Here is a 14,445-nt window from a genome sequence, read left to right as displayed (position 1 = left end):
CCAAGACTACTACAGTAAAGTCTCGTTATATCGATATCGGTTATATCGATAGTCCCGCTTATTACGATACTATTTCTATGCACGCACGGAGAAAATTACATACGCGCAGGGTCGGATATATCGATAGTCCCGGTTATATCGATATTTTTCGGACTCCCTAGAATATCGATATAACGAGACTTTACTGTATTTGATACTAGTTGACACAAATCAGCCCATTTCCAACGGAGCTTGGGCGCCATTTCTGCATTTTCTGGGTGCTACATTGCTGTCATTGACGGCTCGAATTGAAATGGGAGGACTCCTTGAATCAATTGCAATACATTTATGCTTTCCTCTTCAGAACTATTTGTATCCTATTCATAACTGGATGAGTAATAAGAACGCATCTTCTCCGAATCTGAAGCCATTGTTTTGATTCTCGAGCTAGGCAAGACATCTTGGCGTGACAGTACGAATAAGGGGGTGGGACCTTCTGAAACTGGCCATTTCCGGATTCATTTTGAAATCATTTGTATTGGTGTTTTTCATTTGACTAAAAATATCAGCCTGTGTGTTTTGGGTATTTTAGATGCTATAAAATGTTTTTCTGATGTCAGTAGGAAACAAAAAAAAAATGGTGCCGGTTGTCCTTTAAACGTAGTGTGTACAAACCTCATAGCACAATAAGAACACTAAAACCCAATTTATTAACTGACTTTCAAATTTGAAAAATATCCCTGATCAATTAATAAATTTGACTCAAGGAATATGCAAGATATGGCATTTACAGACTATTTCTCAGATACTGGGAGGAGGAAATGGAAATAGATTAAAATAACATGTTCACTGTGATTTATCAAGATTGCGTCTGTTTTAAATAAGTTTCAATCGAAGGGGCAAAGTTAAGAAATCAACATTTATTGAAAAATGGAATCACTTTCAACATTCAAAACATATTCACAACGAAATATTCAAGCTCAATAATACCTACTTGTGTTAAATTCCGCAAAATCATGGATGGATTGTCCTGACCGCGCCTCTACAAACTCTCCACGGACGCCCTCGCCTTCACGCGCAAACAGTACACGTGTACCGTCGCCAAGCACACAGACATAGGCTACCTGCAGTTGAAATTTGCATACTCGGCACGGCAGCCAATCAGAAGTCTGCGTCTTTCTTCCGGACTTTCGCAAGCCTTCTAAGGTTGTGCATTTGCATCTCATTTTCCAAAATAGATGCACAGAACCTCAGCCCAGAAGAAAGATTCAAAAGAAGGCATTAGTAGAGATACTAGAGGTGCCAAACATCAGCTGCTGGTTGACAGAACAGTCGCACAAGACTGCAGGTCCCGACATACCAACCTGTGCACAGCCGGGATTGATTACAAGAAAGCATATGACTCGATGCCACATACATGGATCACCGAATGTTTGGAGTTGTATAAGGTCAACAGGACCCTGAGAGCCTTCGTTGCAAACTCGATGAGGATGCGGAAAACCACACTTAAAGCCAATGGCAAGCCACTAACGCAAGTGTCCATCAAATGTGGCATATACCAAGATGATGCACTCTCCCCACTGCCCATATATACCCATATATATATATATATATATATATATATATATATATATTTTTATATATATATATATATATAGTGATATCATGAGAGGCTAGCACTCAGCGGAACAGGACAAGCAGTGCAATGGACGACAGGTTTGGATACAAACAAAGGTTTTAATCAAGGGTTTCAGGGGGAATTCACAAGCAACAAAGGTTTGAATAGTGTCTCTTCCAATACTTAAATCAAAATAAAGTTCTTTTGAGGTAAAACTGAAGACGGAGTTCTTTTCCAAGAGTCTCTAGGCCTCACCCCGCTTGACGTCCTCCTCATGTAGCCTAGCCACCTTTAGCAAGGTCCAAATCCAGTGTCCTGTCGTGTGGTCCCAACTGGCAATGAGTTCCACGCAGCAATCAACTTCTTCACAGAACACAGCAATCGAGCTTGTCTTTCCCCAAGCTCCACACTCAGAGGCTCTCTGCCTTAAGAGCCTTGCCTGCCAATCCCGCTCTAATCAGCTGCAGGTGTGTGGTTTTAATTGCTCCCTTCAACCGTTGAGACCTTCAAGTTCCTGGGAATCACAGTCTCCCAGGACATGAAGTGGGAGGTCAACACCAACTCTATCCTGAAAAAGGCCCAACAGAGAATGTACTTCCTGAGGATGCTAAAGAAGCATGGCCTGCCACAGGAGGTGCTGCAACATTTCTACACGGCTGTCATCGAATCCATCCTGTGTTCTTCGGTCAGGGGCACCTGCCAGCCAATATCCTTTTGTGAGGTCGAGAGTGGTGATGAAGCGTGCCTGTCCCAGGGAGTCAATGAGATCGTCAACACCAGGCATTGGATAAGCATCAAATTCGGACACCTCATTCAACTTCCGATAGTCATTACAGAATCGTATTGACCCGTCTGGCTTGGGGACCAATACGATCGGACTCGCCCACGCACTTTGGGACTCCTCGATTACTCCAAGTTCCAGCATCTTCCTGATCTCCTCCTGTATAGCTGTCTTACGGGCCTCTGGCATACGGTATGGACGCTGGTGTACTGTTTTTCCAGGCATGGTGCGTAGCTCGTGTTGCACCACGTCTGTGTGTACAGGTATGGAGGAGAAGACGTCTTGGTTACGCTCAACCAACTCGAGGGTCATCTGGCGTTGGTGTGGGGACAAATTTGGACCCATCTGGACGTCTTCTCTGGCCGGTTCCTTCGCCTCGCTGGGGGGTAGGCAACTAAACAGCGCCTCTCTGGCATGCCACTTCTTTAGGAGGTTAACGTGATAAATCTGCTCAGGTTTCCTCTTACCAGGTTGCCTCACCTTGTAGTTTACCTCCCCCATGCATTCGATGACCTCAAAGGGCCCCTGCCAGGATGCCAGGAACTTGCACTCCACGGTTGGCACCAAGACCAGCACCCTGGCTTGAACTCTCGAGGCTGGGCAGGTCTATTGTAGGAGGCTTGCAACTGTCGTTGGGCCGCTTCCATGTGTTCTCGCACTATCGGATAAATGGCCCGCATCCTTTCACGCATGTCCCCCACATGCTCGATGAGGGTATGTTGTCGGCACGGCTGCTCTTCCCAAGCCTCTTTGGCGAAATCCAGCAGTCCCCGGGGTCTGTAAGAGTACAACAACTCAAAGGGTGAGAAACCGGTAGAAGACTGTGGTACCTCCCTCACGGCAAACAGCAAGTACGGGAGCAGTTGATACCAGTGTCGGCCATCTTCTTTGATAACTTTCCTCATCATGGCCTTGAGTGTTTTGTTGAATCGTTCTACCAATCCATCTGTCTGTGGGTGGTAGATGGAGGTTCTCAGTTGCTTGACCTTGAGCAGGGCACACAGGTCCTTCATGACCTTGGACATAAAGGGGCTTCCCTGGTCGGTCAGTATCTCCTTTGGGATCCCTACCCGGCTGGCGAGAGCAAACAGTTCCTTTGCAATCTGCCTAGTGGTAGCCATTCTGAGGGGAGCAGCCTTTGGGAACCGAGTGGCATAATCAATCATAACCAAAATATACTAGTGTCCCCTAGCACTTTTTGGTAGAGGTCCGACTATGTCCAGCCCAAGCCTCTGAAAAGGGGTCTCAATGATGGGTAAGGGAATGAGCGGGTTTCTGTATGAGGGCTTTGGCGCCACCTGTTGGCACTCGGGGCAAGAACGACAATAGTTCTCCACATCCTTGTGCACCCCTGTCCAGAAGAACCGTTGTAAGATTCTCTGTTTTGTCTTTTCGACCCCTAGGTGTCCCCCTAGCAGGTGTGTGTGTGCCAAGTTCAGTACTGTAGCTCAGTGTGGTTGTGGCACAACAAGTTGTTCACATACTTCATCATTTTGCTTCGTCACCTGGTATAATAGCCCCCGGTCAACAGCAAAATGGGGGTATGTGGGACTTGTCCTTTCCGCCAGTACTACACCCTCTAAAACCTGCACATTCTTCATGGCGTTGGCAAGGGTAGGATGCTGTAACTGGGCGGTACCATACCGGCCTGTTAGAGGAGGCAGCTTCTGGGTCCCTGGGTTCTCATCACCACTGGAAGCCGGGAGATTTTCTGGGGCTGGAGTTTCCTCGGCGGTCTCTGGGCCAGACTCCGTCTCTGGTGGTGCATGTGCTGTCCCTAGGAGGGCACAGGCTGGGGAGAGTGAATCAGAGGGGTAGGCTTGGGTATTCACTACACGCGTCTTACCTCTCGCCTTCCGAGGTAGTCGGGCCAGTCTTTCCTGTGTTTTTCTCCACAGTGGGTGAAAGGCCGGGCAGTCGCGTCCAATCAGGAGGGGGACAGGGAGAGAGTCAACCACACCGGCTACCGTGCGGATGCTTCCCTTGGTTGTGGTCATGATGAGTTCAGTAGTGTGGTACTCTCTGGTGTCTCCGTGGACGTCAGGAGACTGGAAGGGTTTTCTCTGGAGACAAACTGGTTGGATCCACCAGCGTTTGGCGCACCAAGGTGACCAGGCTTCCGGAGACCAGTAGGGCTTCAACATCCTGTCGATTCACCGTCACTGGACAGGTGGGGGGTCTTGTTAGTGAGCTTTCACTACCCCCCAGGAGGGAGGCATAGTGAGCAGGGTGGGCACTGGAAGAATCAGCGGTCGGCATGGACTCTTCCGCTGGTTTTCCACACTGCCATGAGATGTGTCCCATCTCTCCGCATCTGTAGCATCGTCTGGTTTCGGTGCCACTGGGCGTCCGCCACTGCCTGGGTGGACTTCTGACACTACCTGGAGCAATCTTGGCTGTGTTGGCGGGCTTGGGCAACTTTGGGTTGGCCATTTCAGTCCGGGATGGGGATGTGTTGCCGGTTTCCCTCTTGGTCGTTCGCAGCATCTCCGCTGTGGCCTGGTACTGCTCCACCGCTGCCACTGTTTGACACGCAGTAGTCAGCGACTGCTGACTGATTATCCTTTTTGCCTCATAGGGCAGGGCTCGTAAGTAGCAATCCACGACAATGGCCTTGACCACCTCAGCGGCCGTGCTCCTTTCCGGTTCCAGCCACTTCCGTGCGATGCGGGCCAATTCGTGCATCTGTGCCCGTGGAGGTTGGTCTGGCTGGAAAGTCCAGGTGTGGAAGCGTTGTGCCATCCCGAACTTGGTGAGCCCATGTCTGCTGAGAATTTCAGCTTTTAAATAGTCGTAGTCTTCTGCTCTGTCTGCGGTCAAGTCCAGGACAGCATTCAGCGATTCCCCTGTCAGGAAGGGTGCAAGCAATCCCACCCACTGCTGCTTGGGCCACTTTTCTCGCGGTTGCTTCAAACGTATGCAGGTACACCTCAATATCATCCGTCCCCCCCATCTTGGCTAAAAAATCACCCGCCTTCACCCGGGGAATATTCTTGGCGGCCATTTGTTTCTGCAAGAGCAATTCCTCTGCCTTCAGTTCATTGGCTCTCTTTTGCTGTAGCTGCACCTGCACCAACTCTCACTGTGGCCTTACCCTCCCTGCCCCCTCTCACGACCAGCTTTCCACAACCAACATCTGCCCTCCCAACCGTTGCCACACCCTCAGCCGCCACTCTGCCTCCTGGTTCCTGCCTGTCTGTCACAACTGCGCAGGTGAGGAACCAACTGAGGAGGATGAAGGTGAGGAAGGCAGCAGGTCCGGATGACATCAGTTCCCGACTCCTCAAGACCTGCTCCGACCAGCTGTGTGACATTGTCCAGCACTTGTTCAACCTGAGCCTGAAGCTGGGCAGAGTTCCACAGCTGTGGAAAACGTCATGCCTGGTCCCAGTGCCCAAGATTGCCAACCCCAAAGAGCTCAACAGCTACAGACCGGTGGCGCTGACGTCTCACCTGATGAAGACGCTGGAGAGACTCGTCCTCGCCCACCTGCGACCGCTGGCAAGCTCATCGCTGGACCCGCTGCAGTTTGCCTACCAGCCCAGCATCGGTGTGGAGGATGCCATCATCTACCTCCTCCATACGGCGTTGCTGCACCTGGAGAATGCTGGGAGCACGGTGAGGATCACATTCTTCGATTTCTCCAGTGCCTTCAACACCATCCAGCCCAGTCTACTGGGGGACAAGCTGCAGCATGCCGGAGTCGACCATCACCTCACATCCTGGATTACAGACTACCTCACAAACAGGCCACAGTACGTGAGGGTAAAGAACTGTGAGTCGGACAGGCTTCTCTGCAGCACCGGAGCGCCGCAGGGAACAGTCCTGGCTCCATTCCTCTTCACCCTCTACACCTCGGACTTCAACTACAACACCCCAACCTGCCACCTTCAGAAGTTCTCTGACGACTCAGCTATTGTCGGCCTCATTACAGAGGGAGACGATAGGGAGTACAGGGGACTGACAAAGGACTTTGTGGACTGGTGCCAGCAGAATCACCTCCAGATCAACACTGGCAAAACCAAGGAGCTGGTGGTGGATTTCTGCAGGAAACAATCGTCACCTGCACCATTGAACATCCAGGGTTCGGACATTGAGAGGGTGACCTCCTACAAGTACCTGGGTGTTACTCTCAACAATAAACTGGACTGGACAACAAACACGGATGCCCTAATCAAAAAGGGACAGAGTCGCCTCTTCCTCCTCAGGAAACTGAGGTCTTTTGGAGTTCAGGGGTCACTCCTAAAGACTTTCTATGACTCTGTGGTGGCATCAGCCATCCACTATGGCATTGTCTGCTGGTCAGGCAGCATCACCACCCGGGACAGAAAAAGACTGGAGCGCTTTGTCAAGCGGGCCAGTTCTGTCGTGGGCTGCTCGCTGGACTCTCTTGAGGAGGTGGGCAACAGACGGACGCTAGCTAAACTAAAAGCTATGACGGACAGCCCCTCCCACCCCCTCCTGCCCATCCTGACAGCTCTGGGTAGCTCCTTTAGCCAGAGACTATTACACCCGCGCTGCAAGAAGGAGAGGTACCGCCGCTCGTTCCTACCGACTGCTGTCAGGCTTCACAATTCCCAATGATCACATGTGAAAAAAAAAACCAAAAAAAAAAAAAACTGGACACTTGTAAATATGGGTTGTTGCAATATATCTAAATGCATCTCTTGATTCTGCACTATGTACAGTCTTGTTTATAGAACGGTTTTTGCACATCTACATTTGCACAGTATACAGTTGACATTTTTATTTTGTTATGCTTAGAATATCTTGTTTTCTATCCTTTCACTCCCACCCCAACCCCATCCCTCTTCAATTGCTGCTGTGGACTGCAAATTTCCCCATTGCGGGACGAATAAAGGTATTCTGATTCTGATTCTGATTCTGATTGCTCCTCCAGGAGAGCCAAATTGGCCCGATATTGGGCTTTCTGACTTGCAAGCAGGGTTTTCAAAATGTCTTCCATTTTTGTAATTGAGGATATTTTCAATTTAGAAAAAACATAACACAAACCATCAATGTCAATGCACTTACTAACGCTTGTCCAGTGCCCGCATCCTCCACCATATGTGATATCATGAGAGGCTAGCTCTCATCGGGACAGGACAAGAAGTGCAATGGATGACAGGTTTGGATACAAACAAAAGGTTTTAATCAAGGGTTCCAGGGGGAATTCACAAGCAACAAAGGTTTGAATAGTGTCTCTTCCAATACCTATCAAAATAAAGTCTCTTCTGATACTTAAATCCAAATAAAGTCTCTTCTGATACTTAAATCCAAATAAAGTATCTTCTGAGGTAAAACTGAAGACGGAGTTCTTTTCCAAGAGTCTCTAGGCCTCACCCCTCTTGACGTCCTCCTCATGTAGCCTAGCCACCTTAGCTAGGTTCAAATCCAGTGTCCAGTAGTGTGGTCCCAACTGGCAATGAGTTCCACGCAGCAATCAACTTCTTCACAGAGCACAGCAATCAAGCTTGTCTTTCCCCAAGCTCCACACTCAGAGGCTCTTTGCCTTAAGAGCCTTGCTTGCCAATCAAGCCCTGATCAGCTGCAGGTGTGTGGTTTTAATTGCTGCCTTCCACCAGATGGGGCCAAGACTCTCTCTGGGTGGAGCCATCTAAGGGGGACGTATTTGCCCTCCAGGACACAGCCTCTCGTGACATCACAATATATATATATATATATATTCTAAGAATGCAATCTTAAAGGACAACCGACGTCACGTTTTTGTTTTTTAACTAACATCAGAAAAACTTTTATAGCATCTAAAATACTCATAACACGCAGTATGATATTTTTAGTCAAAACACCAATAAAAAGTGTCCAAAATCTGCAAAAAAATTGAGCTGCGAATTGGGGATTTTCAGAAAGTCTCGCCCCCAGTTCGTGACGTCACATCAAGTCTTTCATTGCTTGTGAATCAAAACAATGGCTTCAGATTCGGAGAATATGCTTTCTTGTTACACATCCAGTTATGAATATGATTCAAAAAGTTCTGAAGAGGAAAGCACACATGTTTGCAATCGATTAAAGAATTATATGTGCTATTTTGAGGCAACATTGGGGGAAAATCTCTCACCCAAAAAAAGAGGCACAAAATGGCGAGCTCCAGTGGCCACCTCCACTTCCACAGGCTGATTCCTTATATGGAGCTTGGATCCCCTCTTCTGGCGGCTTTTAGGTGCAACATTGTTCTCAGACCAAACATGTACAGCAAAATACATTGACGTGATGGAAGGACTGATACAATGTGTCTTTTTTCTGTCAGGGGGCGGTCCTTTCGTGACGTCACGTACGGACTCGTCACCAACTCAAAAACAAGACTTCCTGAATATTCAGAGCGAGTCTTAAAACGTAAAATATAGCTATATGCGGTGGAATCTTATTAAAATACGCTCAGTAGAAGTCATTTGAAGCCATTTTACAAATTATGGACACAACTTGTCTGGAGACGTCGGTTATCCTTTAAGCAGTTATACCCAGACCATATATGCTGCATTCACAGAGCATGTTCCAAGAATCACACACACACACACACACACGCACACACACACATCATAATGAGTAATTGAGGTTTCAAATTGTCTATGTGATTCCGCGTGTGTCAACCATCAATCACTGTCTGCATCATTTACACAGATTGTTGCTGTAAATAAACCATAGGTTAGCAAACCCGTTACAGCTATCGTACATAAAGTAGCTGTCAATCCCATAACATGTTCCTGTTATTATACTTGTAACGATAGGCCCTTTTTGTATCGGTCTTCATGGTTACGGTTATGGTGTAATATGCCCATTACATTTTAGTTGCCATCTGTATAAGTTTGTATTCATTATTCTTTCTCAGAAATTCCAACATTGTTAATGGAGGTGAGAAAACTTATCTCAATTCACACCACCAGCGTAGAAGTTGACAGCCGTCCTACTCAACATGATGATGAACGTGGTGCTGAGAATGGTTGTCCGGGTGAAACATCAGTTTGCACACCCGTGAAACCCTCACAAGTATGTATTTCATAATTATTACATTTCTAACATTAAAACTTAACACATTTTGGGCATCAAATTTCTTTGAAATGTTTGTTTCTTCTTCATCTATGCATTCTAAAGATTGTAGTGATGTTCCTTATTTCCTTGTTCGTGGTTTTACATTGCTTTCATTTACATCAGGTGAAAATCAGGAAGGACTGTGTCAGTTTCCTCACATTGCTGGGAGACTGCAAAAACCTGTACCACGGCCAATGGTATGGCACGGGTGCTACTAATGGGACTCTTTGATCTAGAAGTCCTCCTCAAATCCAACCTTAAAGGCGGGTTGAGCAAATTGGACCCCAGTGCTGAGCGGCGGCAGGCTCTGGATCCAAGGAAACTTCAAACTTTGCTCGGTAAATTGTTCAGAGTCAGTTGTATTCTAGCATGGTAGCATTTCTGCCAGGGGGAGAACTTTCCTGTTGGTTATCCAGAAAATGAAGGTTTGTTTGAGCAGCATGTCCTCAGGATCCTCAACACGTCTTTCTGTTGTTTCATTGCAGCGTCAGGCTTTTAAATTTTGTGTTGCCGTAAACTTTAACCCCAATAGTAAGAGATTGAAGAAAAGCAAGACACAGGTGCTACTTATTTTCACTCAACATTACAATTGAAAAAAATGTATGTGAAAAAAATTTAACTGCTGATTATTGCAACTGGTTCCATCTCTAATCAAAATCAATGAAAATTTACGGTTAGTAACTCCCTAATATTGTTCTGAAAACAATAATCTGAATTTATTTAAACTTGTTTTTGCCTTGAAGGTGTTCTATCCCACAGAAATAATAATAAAATTATAAATGCCTTAACATAAAATGTTTCATGTCCCATTTTAAGATTCAAAAAGTATGTAATTTGATTATGTAGGGCTTAATCTTTCCGCATGTCCTATTTTTGTTTCAAAACGCCTTTTCTCAAATTGTCATTGCTATAAATGTTAATATAAACGCACAGTCTGTTACTTTCAATATTATTGAGTTGGTGGGTGGTTTCTGTTGAGTTGCTGCATACTTTTTTTTGTTGAATAGATAACTTTAATGTTTAATGTTCATTTTTTTAGGTCTTAAAAAGGTTTAAAATAAAATTCTCAATCTCTTCAGGAAATCGTATTGGTGGTTACTAAAAGTGATATTAAGGGAAATTAAATTGTAATGTTATTGAAAGGGGATCTGAAAAAAAGTGTGACATTTTACTTCAGAATAGTTGCAGTTGGACACACACACACATACACGCACACACGCGCATGCACTGTTGATACTTGACAATCCCAGTAGGAGGCCCATATTCACAGCCATTTTCCCAGGCAAAAAAAAAATCATTCCAGGGCGCCACTGACAATTAAGCAAGATGACTGGGATGGGTATAATCAATGTTTTTCTTTTCCACAGATGCTGTTGTAGCAGAATTTCCAACGGCCAAAAAAAAAACTTTGAATTTGTGATTATACACATTTTTTATTTATTTTCCATGGTTTGTGTGTATCTTAAAGTTTACAGAAAATGTATTATGCATAAGTGGATAAACGGTTGCGTACAATTTGGACAATTTAATCAAAACATTGCTATTTAAATTGTCATATTAGTATATCCACTTGGGTATTGTGTGAACGCAATTTTAGTGTTGCAAAAGGTATGTAATCTCGGTTCAGTTTTTTTTTTTGTTTAAAGGACAACCGATGTGACTTTTTTGTTTCTTAACTGACATCAGAAAAACGTTTTATAGCATCTAAAATACCCATAACACGCAGTATGATATTTTTATTCAAATGCAAAACACAGATAAAAATGACTTAAAATGTCCAAAATCTGCAAAAAATTGAGCTGCGAATTGGGCATTTTCAGTCCCGCCAGTTTGTGACGTCACGCCAAGACATCTTGCATTGCTTGAGAATCAAAACAATGGCTTCAGATTTGGAGAATATGCTTTCTTTTTACACCTCCAGTTATGAATATGATTCAAATAGTTTTGAAGAGGAAAGCATACATGTTTGCAATCGATTAAATAATTTATTCCATGCCATTTTGAGGCAACATTGGGGAGAAACGATCACCAGAAAAGAGGCACAAAATGGCGACCTCCTGTGGCCACTTCCGTTTCTTCTTTTCTCTTTTTAAAATACGCTCAGTAGAAGTCATTTGAAGCCATTTGACAAATTATGGACACAACTTGTCCGGAGACGTCAGTTGTCCTTTAAATGTTCCAATGAAAATATTTAAACCTCGACAGAATTAGTTTTTTTTTTGTGATGATGAAAAATAAAGGAGGTTTTGATACACCTAGTTTGTGTTTAGTGTTTAACAATCATTTACGTATTTATGTTACTAATGGGACTCTTTGATCTAGAAGTCCTCCTCAAATCCAACCTTAAAGGCGGGTTGAGCAAATTGGACCCCAGTGCTGAGCGGCGGCAGGCTCTGGATCCAAGGAAACTTCAAACTTTGCTCGGTAAATTGTTCAGAGTCAGTTGTATTCTAGCATGGTAGCATTTCTGCCAGGGGGAGAACTTTCCTGTTGGTTATCCAGAAAATGAAGGTTTGTTTGAGCAGCATGTCCTCAGGATCCTCAACAGTCTGTTACTTTCAATATTATTGAGTTGGTGGGTGGTTTCTGTTGAGTTGCTGCATACTTTTTTTTGTTGAATAGATAACTTTAATGTTTAATGTTCATTTTTTTAGGTCTTAAAAAGGTTTAAAATAAAATTCTCAATCTCTTCAGGAAATCTTATTGGTGGTTACTAAAAGTGATATTAAGGGAAATTAAATTGTAATGTTATTGAAAGGGGATCTGAAAAAAAGTGTGACATTTTACTTCAGAATAGTTGCAGTTGGACACACACACACATACACGCACACACGCGCATGCACTGTTGATACTTGACAATCCCAGTAGGAGGCCCATATTCACAGCCATTTTCCCAGGCAAAAAAAAAATCATTCCAGGGCGCCACTGACAATTAAGCAAGATGACTGGGATGGGTATAATCAATGTTTTTCTTTTCCACAGATGCTGTTGTAGCAGAATTTCCAACGGCCAAAAAAAAAACTTTGAATTTGTGATTATACACATTTTTTATTTATTTTCCATGGTTTGTGTGTATCTTAAAGTTTACAGAAAATGTATTATGCATAAGTGGATAAACGGTTGCGTACAATTTGGACAATTTAATCAAAACATTGCTATTTAAATTGTCATATTAGTATATCCACTTGGGTATTGTGTGAACGCAATTTTAGTGTTGCAAAAGGTATGTAATCTCGGTTCAGTTTTTTTTTTTGTTTAAAGGACAACCGATGTGACTTTTTTGTTTCTTAACTGACATCAGAAAAACGTTTTATAGCATCTAAAATACCCATAACACGCAGTATGATATTTTTATTCAAATGCAAAACACAGATAAAAATGACTTAAAATGTCCAAAATCTGCAAAAAATTGAGCTGCGAATTGGGCATTTTCAGTCCCGCCAGTTTGTGACGTCACGCCAAGACATCTTGCATTGCTTGAGAATCAAAACAATGGCTTCAGATTTGGAGAATATGCTTTCTTTTTACACCTCCAGTTATGAATATGATTCAAATAGTTTTGAAGAGGAAAGCATACATGTTTGCAATCGATTAAATAATTTATTCCATGCCATTTTGAGGCAACATTGGGGAGAAACGATCACCAGAAAAGAGGCACAAAATGGCGACCTCCTGTGGCCACTTCCGTTTCTTCTTTTCTCTTTTTAAAATACGCTCAGTAGAAGTCATTTGAAGCCATTTGACAAATTATGGACACAACTTGTCCGGAGACGTCAGTTGTCCTTTAAATGTTCCAATGAAAATATTTAAACCTCGACAGAATTAGTTTTTTTTTTGTGATGATGAAAAATAAAGGAGGTTTTGATACACCTAGTTTGTGTTTAGTGTTTAACAATCATTTACGTATTTATGTTTTCATATAATTTACACATATTCACTTTGTATTTTATCATATATTAAACATGTATCAGCGGCAGCCACAGGCGTCAGCGTTCACTCAACTCGGAAGGAACTCAAATAGATAATCTAATAGATAGCCAACAGATACCTAGCTAGTCGTTAGATAGTGAATAGATAGCTAGCTAGATAGCAAATAGCTAGCCAGATAGCTAATATTTTTGTGCAAAAATTTTCAAAAAAGATTTGTGCAATTTTTTCAAAGAAAGCTCCAATTCACCGGGATATTGAATTCATGACTAAAAAGTTCCCAGGATGTGAACTTTACTCTAAGAAGTGGATGCAGCGTGGTGAATTTTCTGGTGCTTTGTGAGTTCAGCCATTGAAAGAGATTATGTTTCATTTGAAACTCCAGGAGGCATCTGCGGTTGGCAGACCTCTACAAAAGATTCGTGATGAGATTTTGGCTTGTGATAGATGGCTTGCACAAGCACGGATTAGAGAGCATGAGCTAGAGGTAAAATGGATTAAAGAAGAGGATAAAACCATGGTCGCGATGACTTCCAAAGTGAGCTCTAACGATGAAACTATTGCTTCATCTGCTGCACGTCCCAATGAAAATATGGCGCTCGTGGCTGATAGAAAGCAGCCATTGTTTCAAACTGCAGCGCACCCCCATGGGAAGCCTGGGGGAGGGGCTGTGGGCTACCCTGAGCGAACGCCTCAGCCCCCCTCCTCCTCCTCCTCCTCCTCCTCCTCCTCCTCATCCTTTTCCCCCTCCTTCGCTGCTCTCGAAGAAGAGAGTGGAAGTCAATTGCTCCACGCCGAGGGAGCGAGTAGCCCCCTCCGGTGGTGACTCCAACTGTGACTTGGGCAGACCAGCAGCATGGAGCGCTCATGACCCCCTCTGGTGGGTTACGGCTATTACAACCTGACTTTGCAGGTCAGATTGCTGGTGATGGTGATACTGATTGTGTTTCTTCACGTACAAGAAGCAAAGCAAATTGTTCTGAACAATTGTATCCGCTTGAAGAATTGCATGATATTAAGATGAATGATGAAAGCGATTGTGAAGCTTTTCCGCTTGTCCAAGTGGCTAATCCGCAAGCTTCAGGCCTGCAAG

This window comes from Hippocampus bargibanti, linkage group LG03, assembly GCF_051943395.1.
Source record: "Hippocampus bargibanti isolate YZ-2025 linkage group LG03, ASM5194339v1, whole genome shotgun sequence".
In the NCBI taxonomy this organism is placed as follows: Eukaryota; Metazoa; Chordata; class Actinopteri; order Syngnathiformes; family Syngnathidae; genus Hippocampus; species Hippocampus bargibanti.
This window is presented reverse-complemented; position numbering follows the sequence as displayed.